The following is a 27,101-nucleotide window of genomic DNA, read 5'->3' on the forward strand; positions in this document are numbered from 1 at the left end:
GTGGGGCAGAGGAGATGGGAGGATGGTGTATGGGAGGAACACAAGATCAGTCTTAATTCTTGGAAAGACTCTAGTTCTTGGCTTAAGTGGTAGGGTCCTGGAAGCTCTTTATGGCCTTAAACAAATAAACAAACACTAAAGATGCGAGGCCATGCAAGGCCCAAGGATGACCAATCAGTGTGCCATTGCTGATTCAGTCCAGTTTTATGTATCTTTGCTCAAATATTCATACATTTTTACTGTGTGTGTGTGTGTGTGTGTGTGTGTATGTGTGTGTGTGTGTGTGTGTGGGCGCACATCTCATGTGTGCATGGGAAGGAAGATGGAAAGGCGAGACAGAAGAGTCTGGTGACCCTGGATCAGTTTATAATTGACCATCAAGGTAGGAGAATTATCTCTTTAAGCAATGTACGATCTTGGGAAAGTCACTGCCTTTCTGTGCCTCAGTTTCCCCACTCTGAAGACGGGAGTGGACAGAGTGGCTTGGAAGTCTGCGTTCCTAGAGCTCCTAGTTACTCCCCTTCTCCCTGCCACAGGGACCAGGCCCAACACGCCTGGGCAGTCAGCAGGGCAGAGTCACTGAGCAGCCATGTCTGGCTGCAAACTTGTGCTGTCATCCATATTTTCTGCTATGACTGTCCAGCCACATTTGTTAATCACACAATTTAGTGCCCTGTAAACATGGCCACTGTTTCACTTCCCCACAACCATTCTTGGAAATAGCAGCTAGGGAAGATTTGTTTCTAGTCATGAACCAAATATGAAGGTCACATGGTTTTGTGACTTTTTTTTCCTACCAAAGAAATATGGGAGGCGTAAGCAGGCCAACCTTCCAATTAATCCTAAGGACAGCTGCCTTGGAGGTGGGTGAGCCTGAATATTATTCACTTTCCTAGTCGTTTATCAAGGAAAAGAAGCCATCTGCTGGCCTCCAATAGCTTTAATTCATTGGTGGCTAAAACGTAGCATAGCTGGTCGATCCTGGCTTCAAAGGCATGATCCAGCTCGAGACTTGTACGCACCTTTGCTTTCGAGTGGTAGCGATTAGTCTGTACACGCTGTGTACACTGGCGTGCACACGCACACAGTGCAGGAGTTGGCTTCTTCCTGTTGGTCACAGAGCTCTGGGGCACTTAGGAAGCCCCACAGTGGCCTTGCCCGGTGTACTTGTGATTGCTCCTGTCTATCCTTGGCCACATCGGCATTGCACGTCTAATTCTTAGCCCCATGGAGCATCAGGCTTTTCCTGTCATAAATGCAATTGAATGGTGGCCTCCCAGGGGTGAACGGGTGTACGGATGGCTAAAATGAGGTGCTCATCTCTATGCTAATTTTAAAACTTATCTCTGTTGTGAAGTGACATTCTCAGGATCCTGAGAGCACTTCACCATCCCACCAAGTGGGCGAGGAGGTCTCTTTGGCCTGAGTTTCCCAAATCCCTTGGGCCTTACCCTACCTGATGGATTCCCCACGATCAGAATGGACCCAAAGAGAGAAGTTCTCTGCCTTAGCAGGAAGTAGATTAATTAGGGACAGACTTACGAATTTTTTTTATGGAATGACAGGGATGTCAAGCTTAGATAGTGACACATTAAGGGACCCCAAAATCTAGACAAAAAAAAAGGTGAAGGCCGAGCGCAGTGGCTCACGCCTGTAATCCTAGCACTCTGGGAGGCCGAGGCGGGCGGACTGTTCGAGCTCAGAAGTTCGAGACCAGCCTGAGCAAGAGTGAGACCTCGTCTTTACTAAAAATAGAAAGAAATTAATCGGACAACTAAAAATATATAGAAAAAAAAATTAGCCGGGCAAGGTGGTGCATGCCTGTAGTCCCAGCTACTTGGGAGGCTGAGGCAGGAGGATTGCTTGAGCCCAGGAGTCTGAGGTTGCTGTGAGCTGGGCTGACGCCACGGCACTCACTGTAGCCCGGGCAACAGAGTGAGACTCTGTCTCAAAAAAAAAAAAAAAAACAAAGAGGTGAAATAATGGAAAGGCTGAGCTGATCCTGAACAGGGGGTCAGGGCTGTGCGGCTTTGGCGATGCCGCACAAAGGGAAGGGAAAGAGAACAGCGATGGGGCCATCTCAGAGACTATCTTCCTGGAAGATGACTTAGGGATTTTTATCCCAGTTCCCAGAGGTGGAAATGGAGAGCTCTTGTGTACCTAGAAAGGACACACTCAGGGTCACTTTTCCCAAGGGCAGTGTGTCGTTGGCGTGAGGTCAGATGTCCGTCCTGAGCAGGGTCAGCTGTGTTTCAGACCTCTCCCTGGGTGAGGCTGGCCCGTGCCCTCAGCCATCACAGGCCTGCTGAGGGCTCCCAAATCTCTGGGGCCGTCCCAGATCTCTCTGCTGGGTTTTGGACTCATGCATCCAACTGTCTCCTAGTTCTTATCCACCTCAAACCTCATGCCTGTGTTGAATTCCCTGCTTCTCCTCTGATCTCTGGGACTGTCACCACCCATCGCTGATTCACCCGGGCTAGAATTCTGACATCGTCTTGTATTAGAGTTCCCCAGAGAAACAGAACCACTGTGAAGTATACATGCATGTGTGTGTGTGTGTGTGTGTGTGTGTGTGTGTGTGTGTGTATAGGGAGAGAAAGAGATTGACTTATGGCAAAGAATTAGCTCATGTGATTACAGATGCTAACCAGTCCCCACATCTTCAGGGTGAGCAGGCAAGCTGGGGACCCAGGAAGAGCCAATGTTTCAGTTTGAGTCCGAAGGCAGGAAAAACCCCACTGTTGCAGTTTGAAGGCCAGCAGGCAGGAGGAATTCTCTCGTACTTGGGGGAGGGTCTGTTTCTTTGTTCTATTCACACCTTCAACTGGTTAGATGTGGCCCACCCACATTAGGGAGGGCCATCTGCTCTATTCAGTCTACCGACTAAAATGTTAATCTCGTGCAGAAACACGCTCACAGAAACACCTAGAAGAGCTTATGACCATATCTCTAAGCACTTTGTGACTAGGTCAGGATGACGCATAACGTCACCCGTCACGTCCTCCCAGCCCCCTTTCCGTCACATGTCCACTCTCCCCTCTCAGCGTCTCTCCTGCCTGTGACTCCTCCTGCTCCTGCGGAGCTGCAGCAGTTCGGCCACAAACCCGGGTGGCCAAGCACGTTCCAATCGCCTCTAAACAGGACTTCCTGCCCCTCCGTCCTCAACATCCCGCCTTTCCACTGCCCCAGCGTGAGACCTGGGGCACACTCTCACCTTCAACACTCACTGGCTCCCCGTCCCTCTGTTTCCTACAGAATAACATCCGAGATCTTTGCATGATCCTTATGTTCTAGTCCCACCGTGCTTCTAGCTTAAGTTCCCATTTCATTACCGCCGACCCTCAGCTTCGACAATAGCGGGAGCTTCCCCGCTCTTCAGACACTGCTGTTCCTACGCGATCTCATCACTGTATTTCCGCATCCTCGGGAATACGCGGGGCTGGTTTGCACCTTTGAGAGCTGACATGCACAGTCCAGTGGGTCGCTCACACATCTTTGCATTTGGACCCATTGGCTTCTGTGTCCTGACCCTGGCGTGTGATTTCAGTCTCTTGCAAGTGTGTGCACATGGCCTTATTCTACAAGGTATGATTGGTATACGGGGCACTGCACCTCTATGCTGTTTAAGGCAAATTTCCCCAGCAAAGAATGGACATTAGATTCGGAAAACCTGAATCTGAATCCCGGCCATATATATCACTTTCTAGCAGTGTGCTGTGGAGGGGCCACTTAATCTCTATGAACAATAGTTAGTTCTTTTATCTGTGCAATGAGGCTAAAAAATTTCCTTCTGGTATTATGAATATTAAAGAAAATGTGTGCAAAAATGCCTGAATAGCATCTGGATCTTAGTACATGCCCAGAAGCTGTTGTTTGATCATAGGAAAAGCAAATTTACTACCCTTCTCTTTTAAGATTTTGTTGGTCATCACATATTGGATGTTAATTTTTCATGTGTGATTTCTATTCCTTTTAGTTTGGTTCTTCTCAATGTACTCTACTTTCAATATAACTTCTAGGAAGATTGGAATTCACGTTAAATGTTCGTAATCTCCCTCTCTCTTTTATCAGTGGCTCTCTGGTCTGAATTTTCCTTGAGAATGAGTTCTGACCAGCGTGACGCTTTTAACACGCAGAGGTAAGCGCTCTGCACAGCCGACCACCCTCCAGCACGGGGCGTGGCTTTCACAAGGCCAGAGGGGCGCCACTCTCCAAGCTTTGCAGGAACCGGTGTGAACCCCCACCCTGACTCCTCAGGAGAGATGAAGTGTTGACAATGAGATTCAGCTGCAAGTTTTTGCAGCCTCACATTTAGAAGGACAGATGAGAAGCTCCTGGAGGCTATTTTCAGAGAAGAACTAATAGGTACAGGACCAGAATACTGACGTGGTTGTTAACACCCCGAGAAATGCCAAATTCAAGGTGGATCTCAGCCAGCAGAGAAATTGAAAGTCCCAGATAGCTTATTTCAGAACAAATCTGTATTCTACAGGAGGTGTGAGGTGCAGTTACACGGAGGGATTATACGGAAGCGCCCATCCTCTACTGCGCGTCGCCGTGGTGCCTTGGAACCGCCGAATCAAGGTGCACTCGACCTTTTCTAAACCTTTATTTTCCTCCAGCAGCTCATTGTTCTTCCCTGTGTTCTCTCCTGGGCCTCCAGCCCTCCTCTCTTTAAACTCTATGCATTTTCTCGGGGCCCAACTCATGCATTCCTGGGGCTTCCCTAACCACATCCCCCTAAACGAATGACTCCTCATTAGATATTGCTGGCCTTGAGTTTTCTTCTGATCCTCAGACTTCCCTTTGGAGTCCCCTCATGTGCCCAAACTCAACACTGCTTTCTCCACCTGGTACCCAGCATTGGAGCACAAGTCCCTTGACTTTGAGCTGATATCTTTTTCCCCTTTAAAACAATGCTTTTCTTACTAGGCATCATTGCTGAGATTAAACCACACATTTAGGATTTTTTTGGAAAGGTGACAGAAAGTATGCCTGTGACATTGATTAGAATTTGGCTTCCGAACTTGGATTCAAGTCTCAGCTCTGTCGCTCTGGGGGAGCACAGCTTTCATCTTTTTCATCTGTAAAAAGTAGGAAAGCCAGTAGCTGGTTATTAGTCATTTTGTAGTGATTACCACGTGCCAGGCTCTGTTCTAATTGCCTTATTGCATATTAACTCATTTTGTTCTCACAACTCTACTATTCAAATTTTAGGGAACAAAGTCGCCGAGCTTATGTGGCCACTTCCCTCATGTGTTTGTCGTGGGGCTACGTGACGTACGATGCAGGATGCTCCTGGCACAGTGCCCGGCAGAGAGTAGACTTGTGTTCCTTGCCCTGTGAATTCCACCTTCCCCTGCCCAGCAATATTTTATTAAGCTCTACTTGATGTCTGCTGTAGCTTAAATACATGAATTTTTAGTTTTACAACAAATACATTCATATTAAGTATGGAATATGGAATTGCAGTTCTTCACGGGATTGCGAGGCAAGTTCTACTCCATTGTTTCGTAGCGGTGTGACCAGAAGCATGTGTCTAACCTCTTTGTGCCTCAGTTTCTTCATCTATGAAATAGGGATGATCACCACCACCCTCTAAGAGGGCTGTGTGCAGGATGAATGAGGTACCACGCGTGGAGCGTGGAGGACGGCGCCTGCGCCAAGTGAACGCCAGTGAAGGGTGGGCCGTCGGATTGTGTTGTGACACCTTGCCAGCCACACAGCGTTCCAGCTCTGCTGGAGGAGCAGTTATTTCAGACTTTTAACTCGTATCGTGTGATGCTGCTTATTAGATTATCACCATGGAAGTCAGTCAAGAATGCAGTGTGAATAATTCTGTTGGCCCTGGGGGGCAAGGTGGTGTGGACTGACCCCGTGGTAAGCTGTGGTGGCCCCTGAAGTCTCAACCCAGAGACAAAGGGAGGCTGGGAAGAGTGCTAAGCTGGGAAACAAGATTTTTTTTTTTTTTTTAATGAAGATAATCATGATAACCAGCTAATTCTCTCTTCAGGACTGGATATTTCAGATGGGGAGCATGTTTCTAAAGCATGATAATTCACTAATGTGAGATGTTCTATGAACTCTTCCAGCAAAACTCCAAGCTGAGGGATGCCCGATTTCCTAACATAGCTGAATGCTACCTGGAAGGGGAGGAGATTGGTGGCCTGTGAGCTCGGATTAAGTCGAGGCTAAGCCCTCTGCTGGCTGAGGAGGGGGAAATACTGGGGGGAGTGACAGGTGACAAAGACTGGAGCCACTGTTGGGAATTTGGCTGGAGAGCCACTGAGGAGATAAACTGCACAGGCGGCGAAGCAGCAGAGATCATGGCGGTGTCTGCAGGATCTGGCTTTAGTAACGTTCCATGTCCTGAGGCCACCAGGACCTCTGAGTCTGTGATGCGGTCCTGGATGCCCCAGAAAGAGTAGACAGCCATGGCGAGAGCCACGGGATCCCTGGGCATTCCACAGCTGCATGCTGGCAGCACTGGGAGGTCGTTCTCTGTCCATATTCTTGTACCTGTGCCCACAGTGGGCCATCGCCAGGTCACTGGAGGGAGGTGTCGCGGCTCTGAAGTGCCTGCATCAGGTGAGCGCAGGACTGATTGGTAGCTGCACCTTTCTGGAGGAGCAGATTTCCCCAGAGCCCCAAGCAGCACTGGCTCTTCATTCACAGCAAGCGGGGGCTAATCCAAGGCAGGGAAGAGAAAGAAGTGTGGCGCCAGTTCTTGGAGAACAAACCACCATGCGGAGCTTGTACCTGAGTCCAGGAGTGCGCTTGGGTAGCCAGAATGAATATTGGTACTACGTGGCCTCCCGAGGGGCCCGGTGCAGAGTTAAACAGATTGCTGACCCCAGCTGGGGGGCCCCTGGGAATCAGAGACCCTGCACCCTCATTTGCTTCCGGTTTGACGGGACTGGTCTCAAGCAGTTTCCTCGGGAGCCCGAGTCCTGCTGCCTGTAGGACCAGCGCAGGTAGGACCTACTTGGTAGTAAACCCTGCTCTGCTCAGGACTTTGGTGAGGTGGAGACACCTGGGCATTGACTCTGCTTATGGCAAAAAAAGAGAAAAAGGACATCTAGTAGTTGACAGCATCCGGAAGGAGAAAGACTTAGTAGCACTTCATCATTCTTTCCGTTTTATGGAGGAAACGCATTTCCTCCTTGCCAAGGTCCGTGCAGTTCACAGGGGTGACCCTAAAATGGGCAAAGACAGGGGCATGTGTGTTCTCAACATTTTCTCCCAGCTCCTGTCCCACTTCCCTCAAAGAAAGACTTCGAGACTCTAGAAAGTCCAAGGTATCTTTTGGATGCATCTTGTATGTCCTAACACATAAATCTCTCCCTGGAGGCTTTAGTAAATATTTGTTTTACTTTTCAGTGCTTTTTTGATGGGTATTTGTTTTGCCACAAGGTGGTAGGGCCTAGATTCAGCAGGGGATGTTCCAGCTTCCTTGGCTGCCTGCTACTTCTCTCACCTGCCAGTCGCACACACCTAAGCTACTCCGTGCCAAGAGGGAAAGGCGCGCAGAGTTAAGGCAATAGAGTGGGAGCCGGCAGGGTGAGCCAGGGTGTCTTTGTGTTTCCGATGCTAATTCAGACGTCTGAATCTGAAAGGTGTGGCCCAGGGGAAGACAGGTAGGAGGAAGAACACCCAGAAAGATGGAGATATGCCAACGTCAGAAACCGAGTGTTGGCAACTGAGCTGACAAATCTGGCAGGGAGCAGCGTTTAGGGGACAGTCTGAGACCAGAGGCTGGTAGAAGGGCCAAAGGAAAGAAGTTTGAGAGAAATGAAGGGAAGAGGGGAAGTGGACCCTAAAACAATAATGCACAGACCTTTTAAGCTTTAAAACTTGGTCCCGTGTGAAGGTGTGTTTTTGCATTTGCTTTGCCGTCCTACTCACTTTTCCGGTCTGGGTTTATGACATTACTGAAAGTAACGTTGAGACAATAAACACGATGAGCCAATCTAAAAGAATTAGTCAAACTGTTCCAGGGATCGCAGTGCAAAGGGGCATTTACTCTGCAGTAGTTTACTTTCCTCCTATGGCGAATCAGCCACTCACTTTCGGAAAAGCAAGGGCTTTGCATTTTCGTTACTCACGACAGCCGTCATTACGAGCATGCTGCGGCCCTGCCTTCTAAGTGGCATTTTGACATATTTGAACTGCAGAGTTAGAAGGCAACACAGAGATTACCTGATTATAGCGCTTCATTTGGCAGGTAAGAAAACTCTGGCCCAGACAATGTTCCTCACCTGTTGGGGATTATAAATGTTGAACTGGAACTTCTGTCCACCTAGGTTGAATTCTATCAAATTTTATTTGAAAGATGAATATTAATTTCTTATTCTACTCTGGGGTTATTTACATTCATATTTAGAAGTAAAAATTCTAATAAAAACCATCAATCATGATATGCCAGCAGAGAAACATCAGTTTTATATTAATAACATTCACATTTTATAACGAATTAAGGGTTTTCAAGTGTTTGAGCCCGATACTGAGAAGGCAGATATCACTGCTCTTTTAGAGAAAAAGAAACAGAAGTCCAGAGTGGCCAGGTGACTCAGCTGAGGCCTCACTGGGAAACAGCGAGAGCCACACCAGACACTTGTGTGCTGACATTCCCTGGTCCACTCCGCAGCTCCCTAGGACCAACTTCGCTAGGTTCTCACTGTCAAACCTGACGTTTTTCCTGGATAATGGAGCATTTTATCTGTAGATCTGATTATGCAAAGGGAAGAAAGGTAATTTTTTCCCATAAGTCTTTTTCTGACTTTTCTCTCTGTATCTGACCTTCCTGTCTGTTTCTGACCTTCCTATCCCATCTCATCACTTGTTTTCCTTTCCTATCATTTATTAGTCTCCAGTTTTTTCAATTTTTATTGTAACATTTTAAAACTGCTGGTAGACTAATACAGAAGTTGGCAGACTATGGCTCGCTTTCTATTTTTTTTTAATACAATTAAATAAAAACTTTATTGAGATATGATTTATGCGACATAAAATTCACCCTTGTAAAGTATATAATTCAGAGTTTTTGAGTGTATTTGTAGAGTTGTACAACCATGAACACTATAGAAAAGTTGTATCACCCCGAAAGAAACTCGTTAAGAGTCACTTTCCGTTCCTCCCAGCCCCTAACCAACGCTAGGCAACTGCTGCTCTACTTTCTGTCTCCATAAATTTGCCTATTCTGAACGTTTCAAATAAATGGAATTATGCAACATGTAGTCTCTTGTGGCTGGTTTCTTTTACACAGCCGGATGTTTCCAAGGTTCGTAGATCTTGTAGCATTAATCAGTACTCCATTCCTTTTCGTTGCTGAGTGATATTCCATTGTGTGAATATTTTGTTTATATATTCATCAGTTGATGGACATTTGTTTTTTTTCTGTCATTATGAATAACGTTGCTATGGACAGTTTTTGTGTGGACATATGTTTTCATTGTCTTGGCTGTACACCTAGGAGTGAAATTGCTGGTTCATATGGTAACTCTATGTCTAATATTTTGAGGAACTGCCAAACTGTTTTTCAAAGTGAATCTACCATTTACAATCCAACCAGCAATGAATGAGAGTTCTAACACCTTTGCATCCTTATCAAAGCTTGTTTTTCATTTTGCTTTTCAATGCTTTTGTGGACTGGTATTGTGTCTATCTTCTTTATTTTTGCCATTTTAGTGGATGCGAGGTAGTATCTCAATGTATTTTTGATTTTCATTTACCTATTGACTAATGGTGATAAGCATCTTTTCATGTGCTTATTGGCCATTTGTATGTCTTCTTTGGAGAGTCATCCATTTAAATCCTTTGACATTTTAAAGAAATGGGTTATTTGACTTTTTGTTGTTGCATTCTATGAGGGTCTTATATATATACCTCATATATATATATATATATCATCTATATATGTGAGATACAAGTCCCTTTATCAATGTGTGATTTGCAAATAATTTCTCTTGCCCTGTGGGTTGTATATTCACTTTTATGATGAGGTTTTTTGAAATATAAAAGTTTTTAATTTTTGTGAATTCCAATTTATCTATTTTTTTCTTTTACTACTTGTGTTGTTAGTGTCATATATAAGAAACCATTGCCTAATCCAAGGGCACGAAGATTTACATATTCTTGTAGAATTTTTATAATCTTAGCTTTTATATTTAGGTCTATGATCTATTTTGAGCCGATTTTTTCACATCATGTGAAGCAGGGGGCCAACTTCACTTTTTGCGTATTGTAAAGCAACAGTTTTGTAAAACATCCAGTTGTCCCAATGCCATTTGTTGAAAATATTATTGTTTCCCCTATAGAATCGTCTTTGTACACTTGTTGAGTGTTGATCGACATAAATATTATTCTCTCCCATTTTAATAGCTGGCCTTCACGTTCTCATTTACTGTCTTATCTTTTATCCCATTCAAGGCAACACTACTGGCACACTCTTGCATAAACAGAGCAAAGATAGTCTGTTTAAAAGTTTGGCTGCATTTATTTTTAAACTTAGAGTAGGAAAAAGCTTTCTAAGTGGGATAGAAAACCCAGAAGCTGTAAAAGAAAAGATATATACATATGACTATATAAAAATTTGGAATTTCTCTTTGGCATGGAAGAGTCAAAACAAAGGAAACCAAACAAATCTGGGGACCATATCTGCAACAGATGTGACAAATGAAAGGCCAATTTTCTTAATCTTTGAGAGCTCCTCAATGAGACAGACATAAAGGAATAGAAAAGTCAATGCAGAATATGAGCAAATAATTTAAAGGAAAAGAAAGATGGGTCTGAACCACGTTAAAAGATGTTCAATATATCTCTTAGTTAAGGAAATTCAAATGAAAGTTATGAGATACCATGTTTCTTCCTAAGGAAGGCAAGTGTTGCAACACTGGTTCATGGAAAGTGTTGCTAGTGACCAGTTGTGGGTGGGGAGCAGGTATTCTCACCCACTGTGGGAGTGTCGGCTGTTGCTACCATTGTGGACTGCAGTTTGCCAATGACCATCAAAATACAAATTGCTTATATTTTGATCTACTAATTTCATTGCTATGAATACCTGCTAGAGTTACAAAAATACAAAACAAAAGAAAAACAATAAAAAGAAGCTTGGAAGTAGCCTACATGTGTAACCAGGAATACTAAACAGTCATCAAGTACCTTCGTATAGCCTAATATGAAAAAATCTCTAAAAAATAGTTTTAAGGGAAAAAAGTTAAATACTGAAAAATGCACAGTGAATGAACTAAACTGTATACATTCTTAAAATGTAAATATAAAATGTAAAGGTAAACACGCTAAATGAAAATTAAAAGTTATATGTGTACATATATGCACCAGGGTAACATTAGTCAAAGTCTAAGCATAACGTGTTGTTGCTGTTTTTTAAAGGATATATTAAGCAATTGTTAATAGTGATTATCTTTTTTAAATTTTTTTATTCTTTTTTATTTCAGGGTATTATGAGGGTACAAACATTTTGGCTACGTTTTATGTCTTTGATCTTTTGGGAGAGAGACTGGGAAGGCAAAGATGCTTTTGCTTTTCATTTGAGAACATTGCACACTGCTGAAAAGTCTAGTTAGGTGCATGATATTATTTTTACTCTAAAAAATACGATCAACTGGGATTATATTGATTGTGTGAGTGGTGGGATCATGAACCAATATTTTCCCTCTCTATATTATCTCTGTGTTAAAAAACAAGTTATAGCTTTTTTTAAACATTCTTAAAATACCCACCAGTTGTACACTAGCAACTTTGCTCTCAAGTTACTAAAGCTTATTAGGTGACAGGTTATTGGAAGCTGTGTGCTTGTAAGAGAATACTATTAAATGTTGACGTTCGTCTGCTGCTTTTTAAAAAAAGTTGTTGAGCTATCCATAACACAAAATTTACCCTTTTAACTATTTTTAAGTCTACAGTTCAGTGGCATTAAGCACATTCACATGTTAGTGTAACCATCACCACCATCCATCTCCAGCACCCTTCTCGTGATCCCAAACTGAAACTCTGTAACCATTTAATAATAATTCCTCATTCCATTCCATGTTATAACCACTATGCTTTCTGTCTCGATGAATTTGATTCCACTTCATAAAAGTGGAATCATACAATATCTGTCCTTCTGTGACTGGTTGACTTCACTTAGGATAATGTCCTCAAGGTTCACTCATGTCAGCATGCGTCAGAATTTCTTTCCTATATAAGACCGAATACTATTCCATGGTATATACGTATCACATTTTGTTTATCTAGTCGTCCACTGATGGACACTTGGGCTGCTTCCACCTTTTGACTATTGTGAATAATGCTGTTTGCGAATACGGATGTACAAGTGTCTGTTTGAGATCCTGCTTTCAGTTTTTTTGAGCATATGCCCAGAAGTGGAATTTCTGGATCATATGGTAACTCTATATTTAATTTTTTGAGGAACCACCATACTGTTTTCCACAGTGGCTGCACCATTTTACACTCCCACCAGCAATGCACAAGGGTTCCAACTCCTCCATGTCCTTGCCAACGCTTGTTATTTTATGTTTGTGTCTTCTTTTTTTTTTTGATAGCCATTCTACTGAGTGTGAGGTGGTATCTTATTGCGGTTTTGATTTGCATTTTCATCTGCTCATTCTTACAGAAACATGTACCGTCAGTTCACAGGTGCCATGCCCTGGGGCAAGCACCAGCGCCCAGAGCTGCAGGGCCCCTGCTGTCACTGCCATCAGAGTGCAGTGGGGCATCTATATGCAAATGCGAACTGGTGTTACCACTTCCTGGTGTGCAGTGAGGGGTGGCGTGTGCATGGGACAGTGGGCACACTGGGGTGATATGACTTGCTCATTTGCTCTGTCATCTCCGGTACTCCCTAGCGGCCATAAGTAGTGAGTTCCAAATACTTACAAGAAAAAATGTGGAATGAAACTTAACACTGAGAAATTTCTATTCATTTCCTGCAAATTGGGAAAAGACAAGCATTCTTTGATTTTGACGTTAGAACTCAGGGTTCTTCGGAGCATATTCCAGGCACCACAGGCTTAAACGAGCCCTGCGTTTCCAGAGAGATGCAAGAATGTGGAGGTTGAGCCATCCCCTGGGTAACTGTGTCACATGCAGCCCAGGCTGTGCAGAGGAACACTGAAGGCAATGTCTACACCACCCCCTGGCATTTGCAGAGAGCATTTAACTCCTCAAAGCACTGTACCCTAATCAGAGGAGGTGGTGTCCATGCCGAAAAAGGGTTATCACTTAATTTTTTTCCTAATCTATAATTACTCCTGTGCTTCATGCACCTGGTGGAAATTATATTTAACAGTACATGCAAATGCTTATTGCCTGAATGGGCTTACATTTTCCTAGCTACTTTCTACAGTTTCCTTAATTTGGGCTTTATTAACCACATTTTATGCATTTTTGTTGATGTTAGTTTCTTGGCTAGTAACATCCTCATTTGGAGCTCTCTTGGAGGCTCTCTTGGAGCTCTCTTGGCCAAGGATACAAAATGTATATGTGTTTGTATATATGATTAAATTCTTGAAAAATCAATTATTAAAAACAAAACAAAAATTATTGTATAGCTAAAGTAGCACAAGTCTAAGCTGATATTTCTTTGTGATCTTATTGGTTGATAGGTATTAAACAAGTAATTGGTGCATTTCAAAATTTGAGGTTTAGTTTTTGCTCCTGCTGAGTGAATTTTTTTTTCATGATAACAAGCATTCTTCCTGTACTCTGGCTCATAGATCAAGAAGTGGCTCTTAGATTCATGTTCTTACTCTTTCTGGAAGCTTCCCACCTCCATTGTGCAGGACAGTTTTACAACTGCCCTGGGTTTTTGGAGGAAAAGGGAGTGGGATGTGATGTCTTATGGGCCTGGAGGTTTCTCTCCATCCGGATACAGGAGGGCCCCAGGATGGTGCAAGTGTTGGTGACCCTGACTGGTGTCTTCAGGCCGTGGCAGGAAGACAGAGCAGCAGTGCTCAGGGAGCTGATGTGCCCAGAGAGGTTCCCAGAGCCTGACCCATTGAAGGATCACTTTGGCTTTTGATTCATTCAAGAAATATGGGTTTATTGTCTCTGTTATGCATTGACTTATGTCTCACCAAAAATACACTGAAGTCCTAGCCACAGGTACCTGCGAAGGTGACCTCATTTGGAAATTGGATCTTTGCGGGTGTAATGGAGTTAAGACGAGGTCATACTAAATTAGAGTGGGCACTAATCCAGCATGACCGCTGCCCCTTCAAAAAGGGGAGAAGAGACAGCGACTCAGACGCAGAGAGGAGAATGCCCCGTGGAGCTGCAGGCAGAGGTCGGAGTGATGCGTCTACAAGCTAAGGAAAACCAAGATTTGGGGTAGCCCCCTGAAGCTAGGAGCGAGGCATGGAGCAGATGTTCCTTCAAATCCCCCAGTAGTAAGCAACCCTGAAGACACCTGGATTTCACACATCTAATTTCCAGAACTGTGAGAGAATAAATGTCTGTAGTCTTAAGCCCTCAGGTCTGTGGCCATTCATTATGGCAGCCCAGGAAACTCAGACGACGTCTGAGGTACCAAGTGCCCCCTCAGAGAGGTCCCAGCTGGTGGAGAAACAGACGCCTGCAGCGGGGGCAGTGGGTGCCCTGGCGGACGGTGGGCTTTGGAGCCAGACAGACTTCACTTCCAGTCTGGAGCTGGTTTCTTAAACTTCCTGGAGCCTGTGGCTCCTTCATTTTTGCATTGCTGGGCACCAGTATCCTTCTCCTGGGATTTCTGGTGGAAGATGTAAAGCACGGGTGGAGTCGAGTGAGCTTGGCCAGTGCCCAGCCCACCCAAGGCCCTCAGCCGGACACTTGCTGCCGCAGGCCGGACGCGCCTTCTCTCCTCAGGCAGGTCGTCCGCATGGAATCCGTCTCTGGTGTTCTTTCAAATTCGTTTTGGTAATTTTTGCCCTCGTGCCATGTTTATTTAAGGAACCATTCGGTTGGGTGAAACCTCACAGCATTTAGGTTTTGGCTCAATGCATTGGAACAATCCAAAGGGTATTTATAGCTAAAAACGTTTGTGCACCCCAAACCACATTATTTTACATCTCCTGACACTTGAACACGCTCTGGTTTGGTTTGGAGCTCTAAACCTTCCTGTGGTGTGGAGGAGAGCGAATTTTCCAACATCCCTCACTCATCTCTGTAAATATCTTGGTCCCAGCCCACGGAGGGAGCCCAGACTGCAGGCTTTGTCAGGTGCCTTGCACGGGAGCCCCTGGTTACGACAGCCTGGGCAGACGCTGTGTGCGGAGCACTGCTGGCCATTCTTGGCAGGAATTGGCCAGATAATTTCAGAGCTCACGACTCGCCTTTCTCCGGACTCACTTCAAGTGTCTTAGCAGACACCTTCTGGGGGAAAAAAAAATTGTTTTTCATATTTGGGTCTTGGCAAGACCTGAACACAGAAAAAAACATTTCTTCTGTTTTTTCTACACACCTATATAGGAACAAGCCAGGGTTTATGAAGTCTGTCCTTTTTGAAAAACTCAGTTTACGCCCGGCCAATACCATGACCTTAAAGCGCATTCCAGCAACCTCTCCGCGGGCAGCCGAAAGAGCCGGCCTCGGAGACATCAGAGCGTCCCCGTCCAGAGCTGCAGCGAGGCGGGGCAGACTGGGCAGGAGGAAATATTTGGAGAAACGAGGGCTGCGATTTTCTTCTTTTGTTGCCAGAAAGCCAAAACCGAAGCTGGAATTTTGTGGTCGCAGCACTTTTTGCGCCGCCCAGTCACTTTTCACAGATGGTCCTGGTTTAAGGAAAAGACGCTTCATCCCCCAGAGGGGCCGGGGCCTGGCGGACGGGCCTGAGCTGCCCGTGCTCCTACCCTGGCAGACTCTGCGGCCGGGGACAAGGAGAACAAAGGGAAGACAGTTCTAACACCACCAGTTAGGAGGCAAAAATCGAACGGTAAGACTCCTCCGCGGCACTGGAACCTGGACTTCCCTTTGCAGCACGGCGCCTTGGGAGCGCTGGCCAAGGCCTCCCGACTGCCTAGGCGAGGGAGAGTTTCCTGGAGACCTGCCACCTGCAGTGATACTGGTAACATTTGGAGGGCTCTTCACAATTTGTCATCTGTGAAAACAGACACCGGGAAGCTTAGTGACTTGCCATTTGTCAAGAACGTAGGATGCGGTGGGAAATACCAAAGTTGGAGAATGCATCGACTCTTTCCTTCACTCCCGAGGGGAGAAAACATTTTCCTGGGCACGTCTTTCTTTGTCAGTCCCTGTTCATCCTTCCACCTCTTCTCATCCCTTAGCGCCGCTCCCCTTACACTCTCCTCTCCCTGCCCCTCTCTCTCACATCATGTGGGAGGGAGGAGCTTGGGCTGGTCACAGAGCTCAGCTGCCACTCGGACATCATCTCTGCTCCCTGCTCCGCGACCCGCCCAGCCCTGTGCAGGAACGTCTGCGTCTTCTACAGCAGCCTCCCCCGAAAGGCCTTGGCCACTTTCTTTCTTCGGGTTTTGCACAGTGACTTGCTTGCTTTATTAGTAAATTTCTCCTGCCGTTTCAACATCCAACTCTTGTGAAGCCCTTTTCATTTCTCATAGCAGATGAGCCATTTCTTTAGGACAGCTTTTACACTGTTGCATTCTAGTTCTCCACTTGAAGTTTGCACTGTGAATTTCTCCACAGGGTAGAACTACTCCACTGAGTACTGTAGTCTCGGTGGCCAGTGATACCTGGCGCACAGAGGGAGTCAGTAATTTTGGTTCTTGCAGCCCCATAGGTAGACCCACAGGTTAAAGACTTTCCTCTGACATAGCCAATGATCTACACGGTTGTGACTTTCTCTCAGGCATATGTCACTTGGCCTAGTGTAGCACTTCTCTTTGGGTTCAAAATTGAGAAAAATGGTCTCTATATCATTTATATAGTGATTTGCAATTCATTTTGCAATTTGCAATTATATTTTCATGAATGCTTTGGTTTTGGAGCTTATAACATCCAAGGGAAGCAGGAAGGGCATGCACCCAATCTGTGAAATGAATATTATCATCTCCATTTTACAGATGAGAAAACTGAGACTTAAAGAGGTTTATCGATTTCATCCTGGTTACAAAGAGAGTAAATTCAGAGCTGGGCCATGTACCCAGGCCTTCTGAACCCCAGCTCAAAAATTTTAAACAACACGGTATTGTTAGAAAAGCATAACAGTAATTTTGTGGGCTTTATAAAACAAAAGCAAACCACAGTCCTCCATGATAACAACCATAACAAAGCCCTTGAACCCTCCGGGGCAGATGATATCTGTGTTAATGGGTGTATCCTGCGCTGAAATGCTCTGATGTGTGAGCAAGGCCCAAATCCTGAGAATAAAGGACCGGTTGCGATAGGCAAACATCGTCACAGCTCATCAAACTCAAAGATTTGCAAACATGAAACATTTCCAGGACTTGGCTCCGTGAGTGAGTGAGCCAAGCCCCTGGGGTGTGGCCGTGTTATTCTCTTGATAAAAACCAAAACAGACCTTGGCAGGGGTTCAGGGCTCACATTTGGGAGGAAAGGTATGATTCATCATTACTTTGTCCAGGTTTGCAAGTGCAGGCCGGGCCTGCCTTTCCAGCCAAGCTGGCTGCGTCTAGCATTTCCTCTTCTATGGGCTCTTGTGGTGGCATTTCCAGGTTACCCTGGGGCAAAGATGTGGAGGAAACTATATGTATGCATTTCCTTTCAAGCCGAATTCCCCATTCAGAAGGTCTATAGCTTAAATAAATCCACTCTAAATAAGTGGATTTAGATAATATCTCAACCTTTAAGAGTGAGACCTGTTGGATCCTTAGGCTATCCCAGGTACTCGGGGCAGAGGAGATCTTGGAATCTCTGTGGGTCCTTTAGAATGAACAACCCTCAGGGAGGGTGTTCTGTGTCTAATTGAGCCATGAACTCAAAGCACCACGTTTGTCCTGGAGACACTCATGAGAGACACCTGTACCTGGTGTCGGTACCTGTACCGCTCATGTCTGGGCTGCCCAGTTCTCCGCTCCCTCCCACAGCCCGGGCCCTGAGTCGGTTTCCTCCTTCCTTCTTGAACCTCGTCATGTGACTTCTCCTCCAACAGGCCCCGGTGGCTGGCCTTGCTCCTGGACTTCACTCCACTTTTCGAATCTCGGCTGAGCTGAGTGATCTGAGCACAGCCCCAGACTCAGTTTATCCTGGTCACACTCTGAGAGCCGTAACCTTGCCCAAGACCCTCTCCATGTAGGGAGGTAGCAGAGCGTGGCGGGCAGAGCCCACTCCTGGGTCAGACAGCCTGGACGAACCCTGGGCCTGTTCAGGATGAAGTGTGAGGCTTTGGTCACCCCGTCACGAACCTTCGTTTCAGTTTCTGCATCCGTCACTGTGAGGCAGTGCAAACAGCAGCAGATACGGGATTTGTTCCTGTTCCTGGCTACCTGATCCTAAGCCATGTCCTTTAACCTCAGCGTGCCTCGGTGTCCTTCCTTATGAAAGGGAGATTACAGTAGCTAACCCCGGGGTTATAATATTACCACTTACAATATCAAAGCTGCGGTGGGGACTGAATGAGATGATGACTGTGAAGCACTTTCTGTAGCACCTGTGTTTTAGTCTGCTCAGGCTGCCATAGCCAACTGCCCTAAGCTGGGTGGCTTATCAACAACAGAAATTTATTTCTCCAGTTCTGGGGGCTGGAAGTCTAGGATCAGGGTGCCGGCATGGTCTGGTTCTGGTGAGCACGCTCTTCCAGGCTGCAGGCTGCTGCCTTCTCATTGTGTCCTCCCAAGGTGGAAAGAGCACAACAGAGCTCCCTGGGATCCCTTTTACAAAAGCACTGCCCCCATTCACCTAATCACCTCCCAAAGGTCCCACACCTGAGACCATCACCTTGGGGGGTTAGGATTTCAACATATAAATTTGGGGAGGGTGTAAACATTCAGTCCATTGCATATCTGGTTCATAATAAGGCCTCAGTAAATGCCAGGTATTTTTAGTTCCACTGTCTGGAAGGGCTGGGGCCAGCCTGGGAGTACCAGAGGTGGCTGGTCAGTTCCATTGTGACAGAGATACTAGAGCCACCAGGGCTTGCAAAAGTTCTTGAGAAGAAGGGTCCAGATCAGGTGGGTGGGAAGCTGCAGGGGTGAGGTCAGGAGAGGGTGTCACCTACAGTGGTCAGAACAGAGGAAGTAGGGCTCTCCACCCCAGCTGGTTGGTGAAGATGGGGGGCAGGAAGTCCTATTTGGAGGGAGGGATGGACTTCCAGGAGCAGGGAAGTGGGGTGGGGGGCATAGGGCAGGCCTTAGTGCGCCGGCTGCCTAAGGGTGTGGGGCACAGAGGAGAGGAAGACACAGTCTCCATCAAACTGGGAGGGTTCCAACTCCAAATGTTGGCAGAAGGGATCAGCCTGAGCCTGAATATTAGGAAATAAAGACCCCAAGAAATGCTTTTGATTGAAAAATCATTTTTTCATTAAAAATTATAAGCACAAAGTATTTTCCAGCCACATGTAGGAGAGGCTATCTATATAAATGTATCTCTATGATGGCAAATAAAGACGCTTAGATTCATAGGCTCAAAGTTTAATGATATTATTGTCTGTGCAGACTTTGGCCGCCTTATCTAGTCAAAGGGGAAAATAATCAGGTCGCTGTTTTGTCAGGTCGCTATGGACATTGTGTGAGACAGAGAAGGTGCGAGTGTTTTGCACACTGTGTCGTCCAAACGTTAACTGCCGTTGTACTTTAAAATCTCTTTTTCCCCTCTGAGAAATAAATAGTACATGTTTTTAACCTCTGCCCCTTGCTTTCCTTTTTAGAGATCTTGGTTAGATGCCACCATCTGCTTCTCTCTCAACTCGGTGATTGTAAGATAACTTGAGAAGCTAAACAGCTTGTAATTTCCCTAAATCAGAATCTTCTTGGTAGTCCTCGGCCCTGCGAGCTGGGCGTTTTAGACAGGCTTCCAGAAACTGCTGTGATTTTCTGCGGTTGTCGCTTTGATGCGGGCCCGTTTCTGGCTCTGCTTGTCCCTTCTTTTTGGAGGCCCAGGGAGAGAGAACTCACACTGCGGACGAGGGGACAGGTGCTGGACACCGTCACACGCGCTGTGGCGCACACCTGAGCAAACTGACAGCAGCTGACAGAAGGAAGTGCCAGTGACACAGGGCCCGAGAACAAGTCCACCGCGAGGAATGAGTCAAACTGAGAATCGGGCCTTTGTTTCAGCAACTCCCTCCCTTCCCTTTACGAGGCTCTGATTCTCCCTGCAGCAAATTCTCTGTCCATCCCCCTTCCCCTGTGGCCCAGTCCCCATGAGGCTCTGACCAGCCATCGGTGTATGAGCCCATCATGCGTCCACCTGGCAGCCGGGGCAGATGGGGTTCTGTGGTTCGCTAGGCTTTTGCACTGTTGCCGACCTTAAAGAAAAGGACGTGTATGAGCTCGCTTGGGCTGCCCAAACCAAGTGCCACGGACTGGGGGGCTTAAATAACAGAAATTTGTTTCTTCACAATTCCAGAGGCGGGGAGTCTGAGGTCCGGGAGTCAGCAGGGTTGGTTCCTTCTGGGATTGCGACGCTGCCTTCTCCTGTGTCCTCACAGAGTTGCCCCTGTGTGTGTGTCCGTGTCCTAATCTTCTCTTCTTGTAAGGACGCTTGTCATGTTAAATTAAGGCCCACGCTAACGACCTTATTTTAGCCTAATTACCTCTTTAGAGAGCTTACGTCCAAATACGGTAGTCACATTCTGAGGCACTCAGGGGTGAGGACTCAACACGAATTCAGTGGAGACATGGTTCAGTCCATAACAGAATGCAAAATGAGGTTCAGGGCTTCAGAAGGGGCCTGCACGAGTGAGGGGTCCTGAAACTTAAGCTTTGTTTGTGTCATGGTAAATTGGCTTCTGGATTGGCAGCTGCCCTTGGCTCTGACTGTCCTGGTGGGGTGGGGAGGGGTGAGGGAACAGACAGGCCCTGCCCTCAGGGAGCCGGCAGAGTGGCGTGAGCAGCCGGTTCCCGTGAGGGAGACCCGCGGAGACAGGTAAGTGCCACAGCTGAGGAGAGGAAGGGCTGGGTTGAGACCCTGCTGCCGGCTCTGTGTAGACCTGTTTAGGGCATGACTGAAGATGATTGAGGATGCAGGTTGACTTCCTGAAAGAATAAACCCATCAAAAACAAAACAACAACAACACCGCTACCTCCACCACCAAACACCCATGCACTTTAAATCAGATCATCTGCCAGGAACGCATTTCTCTCACTGTGGACTTTCTCATTTCTTTCTCTATATGGGAAAGCTCTGCAGAGTGCAAATAAGCAATTTCAACTGCAGAGTGATTAACAGTTTTTAAAGCACCCTCATGTCTGCCTCCTAGTTATCCTCTGAGACAGGTGTTGGCATTGACCTTGCCATAGAGGAGGCCCAGGCTCTGCAGGTGGAAGTGAACCCCCCACTCCACAGCCAGTGAGTGCCGGGGGCCTTGCACCCAATGCAGGTCTCGTGGGCTGACCTCTTTTCACCACCGTGCACCGCTTCTCTCGGTGTGCCAGGGGCAATGTCTTTAAAAACACATCTTCATGTGAATGGGGCTATCATGACAAAGCAGCAGACACTCAGGCCTTCAGGCCTGGGAGACAGGCCGTGAAATTAAGCAAGACGAGAAGAGAGAGACGGAGTTGGTTACGGGGGAGTTGGAAATTGTCAGAGATCTGACCAGCCAAATATGAATCTATGGAAATATTCATTTATTACTGACATCTACCCTGCCTAAAGTCAGAGTGGACAGGAGGGTGTGGCCTCGTCAGAGAATTCGAACATTTTGGCAAACTAGAAGTTGGCCTGGGAAACGAAACCAAGAGAAGACGAAGGAACCCAGAGGAAAGCCCCAACGGGGACCAGGGTATGGTTTCCTCCATACTAGCGTGATTCACCTTAACTATACTTTGCAGTAATTACTCTAATTAGTGGCTTTGAGCATGATGAAAGAAAATAACTAAGTATTTATGGCTGGTCAGGGGGTTACAGATTGGCCAGTGAAGATGAGTAGACAGCAGGACACAGCACAGCGGGTTTACTCCACGCCGTGCCTGGGATTCCGCACACTCTTCCTTACGTGTATGTGGCAGCAGCACAGTGTGCAGCGTGAGCGCAGGAGCCGCGTCGGGGCAGTTTGGAAGGCAGGGTCCGGTACCTCGTATCCCGGCATCCGCAACAGCAGCCTCACGGCAGAGGGAGGTTCGTGAAGGCCGGATACACTCTGCCTGTTAGCACCTTTGTTTTCGCTACTTATTGTCTGTGTGGCTGTGCCGCTTCCTCTGCACAACAAAGATCAATAACATCTCCCTGCCCGACGGCTCTATCGGGATTCAGTGAGTTAACATGCACGTTGTCCAGCCCTGGGCAGGAAGCCAGTGGGTGCTCAGCAAACCTCATCCCCGTCCCCTCCTGCCCGAGCTCCTGAAAGTTCCTCTCTGTTCTGCACATCTTCAGGGCCAGCTCAAGCCCACTCTGTCCCAGAAGCTTCCCCGCGGTCCCCAGGGTGCACTCGCCTCTCGCCCGTGCAGCTCAGGGCGCAGTTGTTTCCAGTCTTGCAGCGCGGGTCCTTTCCCGATGGACTCACCCTCGCTTCTCCAAGCGCTCTCGTGGGAGAGCAGGAATCGCATCATCTGCTTATTTTCTGTTTCTCTTTCACTTGAGCCTTAAAGGAGGATTGCAAATTGGTTAGATCCAAGCAGACAGTCCTGATTTGGCCACTGACCAGTTGTGTGGCTTTAAGTCAGTCACTTTGCCTCTCTTGAGCCTCAGTTTCCTTTTCTGTAGAAAAAAGGATAATTTTGTTCACCTTATAGGGCTATAGTGATTAGAGGTGGTGTTTACCTGTGGTACAGGTTTTAGCACACCAGGCCAGGTGACATATGCCTGAGAGAAAGTCACAACCGTGTAGATCACTGGATATGTCAGAAGAAAGTCTGTAACCTGTGGGTCTACCTAGGAGGCTGCAAGAACCAAAATTATTGACTCCCTTCTGTGCACCAGGTGTTACTGGCCACCGAGACTACACTACTCAGTGGTGTAGTTCTATGCCATGGAGAAATTCACAGTCCAAACTTTAAGTAGATAACTAGAATGCAAAGGTGTAAAAGCTGTCATGAAGAAATGGCTCATCTGCTATGAGAAATGAAAAAGGCTTCACAGAGGAGGGGATAAGATGAAAGGGAAGAAACACCAACCCCTGCCATTGCTTAAGAACTTCTCCAAGTGCTTTGAAACTGGAGATCTGTCTAGTCCTTTATGGTAAAATATGGGATGTCTGGGCTTCCATCTTCCTCCATTGGAAGTAATGGAGTTTAAGGAAGCTTGGTCTTTGGAGCCAGATAAATTTGGTTTCATCTTTGAGTTCCACTATTTACTAATGTCTCTAGACTCAGTTTCTTTGTTTAAAATGAGGATAATAAGGTTTACCCTGTAGTGTCATTGTATAGATTGGGATCAATGTAAAGAAATCATCTAGCCCTTATAGTGCTCATGACGTGAGAGTTACTATTTCTTATCGCTGTGTCCTCCTTATGGCTGTGTCATGGAGGCAATCACAAGCACCGAGGACTCCAAAAAGGAGACAAGGATGGAGAGGGAACAGGGAGAAAAAAGGATTATAAGAGGGAAACAGAAGAATCTATTTTTGCTTCTCATTTCCATGCATGAAAGGATGGGCACCCCAGGGGGTTTCTGCTGCTCCCTGTTAGGCGTTGCTGCTGACCTGGCGTGCACAGGATGTGGGAGTAGCCTCAGTGCAACAAAACAAAACACGTTCCTTTTCCTTTGGAAGGTCATTAAAGCCAGCAGGGGTGTGCTCTGCATTTACAAGGGTGTTTTCAACTGAGGTCTTCAATCAGCATCTCATATGATTTGAGAGCAGCCTGCTCAGTCCCAAGCTTGCCCAGGACTTGGCAGGCAGTGAATTCAAGGACTTGAGGGGACTTGTTGGAAAACGTTCCTCCAAGCTTAACATACAGCATCTACAGCTATGATTTTAGCCGGGGCTCTGGAATTGTTCAGCTTTGATGGGCTCACCATCTCAAGGGAGAGGTTTCTTCCTGGCCCTGTCATTTGGAGCTTTGTAGCTGAGTCAAGAGAAAGAACATGAGCATCAAAATCTTCCAAAAAGGTGGCGGCCAAATACCTGCCCTGCTGCTATGCATTCATGCATTTGGTAGACGTTTCCTAAGTGCCTGTCGTGTCCCGGTCCTGAGTCAAGTACCGAAGGTTCCAATATAGTGTTAAAAGTAGCAACAGTGCAGCTGCCACTTAGCGAGTACCTGGCGTGTGCCAGGCACCGTGCTAGGCAACAAGAGTATGAAGTGAGGAACAACAACAGTAATAATTCTCACTGTCGTTTTAGTTCTGTTTTAGGCGGGGTACTCAGACTTTTGCTCCTGTGTTTACCCCTCACACAACTTAGAATGACTCCCAGTTAGGAATTGGATATCACTCGCTATCTCTGAAAACCTTTAACTGCTTGTCACTTTTCCAGGAAAAAAAATCATTACGAACTAATATTTATTTCAAATGATAAGTATTCCTCCACTGCTAACATTACCATTTTTCTTCTGGGCTGTTTTCTAGCTGAGAGATCCTTGAGCAACAGCCGGGACTCGCCGTGCCAATCCCGGTATTGACCATGTGTCCGTGCGGCAGAGGCAGATGGTTTTCCGGTCAGGTGTAATGGAAATGTATTTTCTCAACAAAGTCTGGCAGACGAGCCAGTCTCCACAAATGCATATCACATCTCATAAAGAAACCATGCATATTGCATGAGCTCCAAATGTAGAAACAGATACTCATAAAATACAAGCCTCAAAATAAAACCGAAACATTTCAAAACAACAGCAGTTGCAACACCAGCAATTTATTTATTTAATTTTTTTTTTTTCCCCAACAAGATCAGGAAACAAATCCCTGCAGTCCCCAAGCAGAATCTGAAAATCCCGGCAGCCGTGGTGAGGGTTGGAGATGGGTCCTTACTGTAGATGGGAGAAATCGATAGAGTGCTAGAACTCAGAGAGCAATTTCGCTGGGCAAAATGTCTTTCTTTGAAGTCGGCAAAGAGGAGAGCAAAATCAAAGAGCAGTTTTTCAGAATGGAGTTAGAAGGTTCTATTTTTGAAGATCCCGTTTCTGAATGGTTTGAGGTCTTGGTGGCTGGGGTGCCTGCCCTGGTTTTCACTCTTGCTTTTGAGGTGACACAGGGCAGGTGACACGTAGGTGTCTTGCTGCTCGCTTCCTCCCAGGTGCCTGGCACAGTGCCCACGACCCAGGGCTGGGGAACGTCGGCCGGGGCCTTTCCCAGCCCCAGCCCTAGCCCCAGTGTCTACTCTAATTCCGTTCCTTCCTCTCCCTCTTTGGAACACATATTAGTATGCAAGTGACAGTGACATTATGCTGGGGATAACCTTTAATGTGCTCTAATTTATGAGAAAAGTAACATTTAAAAACTTGGTACTTTAACTATTATTAGTGCTGTGGACATCTGTTGATTTTGGGTTTTGAGCATCCCTTTTCTCTTCCTACGGTAGCAGCTACCTCTTTTCTCACCTTCCTTCCTTCTTGCCCCAGGAAGCCGTGGTAACTCTCTCCTTTATGAGTTCTTTGCATCCCACACAGACGCAGGCAGAGCTTCTGGGACACCATGACTCATCGATGTGGCTGTGATTCCTTCTGCCCCCAGTCTGTGTGCTCATCGCAGCTCCCTGGCGGTGGGCAGGGTGTGTACAGAGCCATCCTCACTCTACCTTCTGAACCCATTTATATTTTACCGCTGGTTCTGCAGTCTGTGGCTGCAGACCTGAGCAAAGCCTCCTGGCATCTGTTCCAGAGGACCCTGAAACCTTGCCTTTGTGGTCACAGGGCTGCAACCAGCGAGGCCAACACCCCCAGGAGTACTGGTGGGGCCTGTGCCCTCCACCGTGGCCACCCTGGCCTGCTGGTGTCAGCAAAGGCCACATTGTAGCTAGTTTTACTCAAGGACACAGATGCCAGGAAAAAAATCTATTATACGGGCATAATAGCACTAAATGATTAATTTTTAGAGGGTTTTCTGTGTATCAGGTAATTCATACTCATTATCTAGAATCCTCACAATAGTCATGCGAGGTAAGTACCAGATCCTTGTTTTGCATACATGAAAACTATAACGAAGTTAAGTAGCTTGCGGAAGGTCACAGCTAGGAAGTGGCAGGGCCAGTCCTGGTGTTCCCAGCACCTCCAGCCGCAAGGCCTGCTTAAGGAGCCTCCTCCCAGCTCCCTGCCGGAGCAGCCTGGACCTCATTTGCATTGATGATGGTGCTAGAATATTTGTCGCTTCCTCTACCTGGAGTCTTTTTGTTCTGTTTTGGATCAGGTTGCTTCCCTCTTTCAGGAGCTAAGTTCTCTCCTCTCATCCCCCAAAATGCCTCTTGTTTCCTTCTAGGCCAAGGGCAGGTGATTCTTCTGACATCTGCTCTACTTCACCAGGGGCTCAAACTATAAATGCCAGCTCTGGTGTTCCCCTGTGGTCCTTTTACTCCCCGAGATCAGCTGTGGGGAGGGGATAAGGGCTCTAGAATAGGCAGGACTGAGTCCAAGTTTTACCTCTGACGGTCAGCTACCTGCGTGGTTTCAGTCTAGTTACATAACCACTTCAGACTTCAGTTTCATCTATAAAATATGGTGAAAATTGGTATCTTCTCTCAATGAGTTCTTCCGAGGATTAAATGGAGTAGTGTCTCCCAGTCACTCCTATGGATGTTGTAGGATTAAACAGAAAGATTGAAAGAGATAAAGCATAAGACGCAACCAGAAAACACTCATTCAAAATGTCTTTGCTGAGCACCTATTATGGCTGAGCACATAGCAATAAATAATAAAAACATACTTGTCTTTAAGAATCTTACATTTTCCTGGTGGAAAACAGGAAAAAAACAAGGTCACCTATAATGTCAGGTGATGACAAATGCAATGGAGAAAAGTAAAATAACGGAAGGGAGACAGAGATGTTGGGGTCAGGAAGGTTTTGTTACTTGATGCAGGGTGGGCAGGGGACGTGGAATGGTTAAGGGACTATGATCAGAGGAGAGTGAGGGAGTG

Source organism: Propithecus coquereli, unplaced genomic scaffold (genome assembly GCF_000956105.1).
Source record: "Propithecus coquereli isolate 6110/MARCELLA unplaced genomic scaffold, Pcoq_1.0 Scaffold298, whole genome shotgun sequence".
Taxonomy (NCBI): Eukaryota; Metazoa; Chordata; class Mammalia; order Primates; family Indriidae; genus Propithecus; species Propithecus coquereli.